The following is an 848-nucleotide window of genomic DNA, read 5'->3' on the forward strand; positions in this document are numbered from 1 at the left end:
TATATATATATATATATATATATACAGGGCTAAATGCAGGTCTAGCTCTAAAATAATCCGGATTTGAACCAATGTTACGTTGCTTACAAAAAACGGACACCGCTAGACTGTCATGTTTCTTATAAAACCATCAAAGACTGACCTTCAAAAACAAGACCAAAACAAGCATCAGAAATGGACAAATGAGGCCATGAGCACATGTTTGCCAGAATGACTTACTGTGAATCGGACATTTCCTTCTCGAGCTGGAAAAGAAATAAATTGAAAGAAGATGAACAAATACACTCTTTTGTTTAGAAAGCTCTTTTTCATGACCAAGTCTGGCTCCAAGAGTCCAAAATCAAATCCAAAACATCTTCCACCATAATCACATCTATAGCTCTGAGTCTAAATTGAAACATATTGCATATGGTGACATTGAAAAATCCAATGCATTTAAATTACACTGTACTGCTTTTGTTCAGGAATGAATGGCTAATTATCTCTGCATTATCAGTGTAATTCCTCATGATTTCAAACACTGTGTTTATTCTTTGTCTACAGAGATGGATCTGTTTTACTCTTGACGTCTCAGTGAAAGTCAGTATAGTTGGTTCGTCAGTATACGGTGGAGCCGTGTTTGGTTTGGACGCTGCTGAATAGCATTGCATGTTGCGTAGGAAATTAAAAATGCAGAGCTGTAATTTGCAGGAGAGTGAGATGGATTTAAAGGCTGGTTTTGCTGCTTCACTTCCAAACGTCCAAATATGTCACAGCTGAATGAGAGCTGGGCTTTTTCTGTGCCAGCGCCGTGACCCGCAGAAACAGCGTTTATCACATCCAAGTGTCACAGAAGCCCTGCATCTGAT

The sequence above is a fragment of the Sinocyclocheilus rhinocerous genome, unplaced genomic scaffold, assembly GCF_001515625.1.
Source record: "Sinocyclocheilus rhinocerous isolate Xijiao unplaced genomic scaffold, SAMN03320098_v1.1 scaffold853, whole genome shotgun sequence".
NCBI lineage: Eukaryota > Metazoa > Chordata > Actinopteri > Cypriniformes > Cyprinidae > Sinocyclocheilus > Sinocyclocheilus rhinocerous.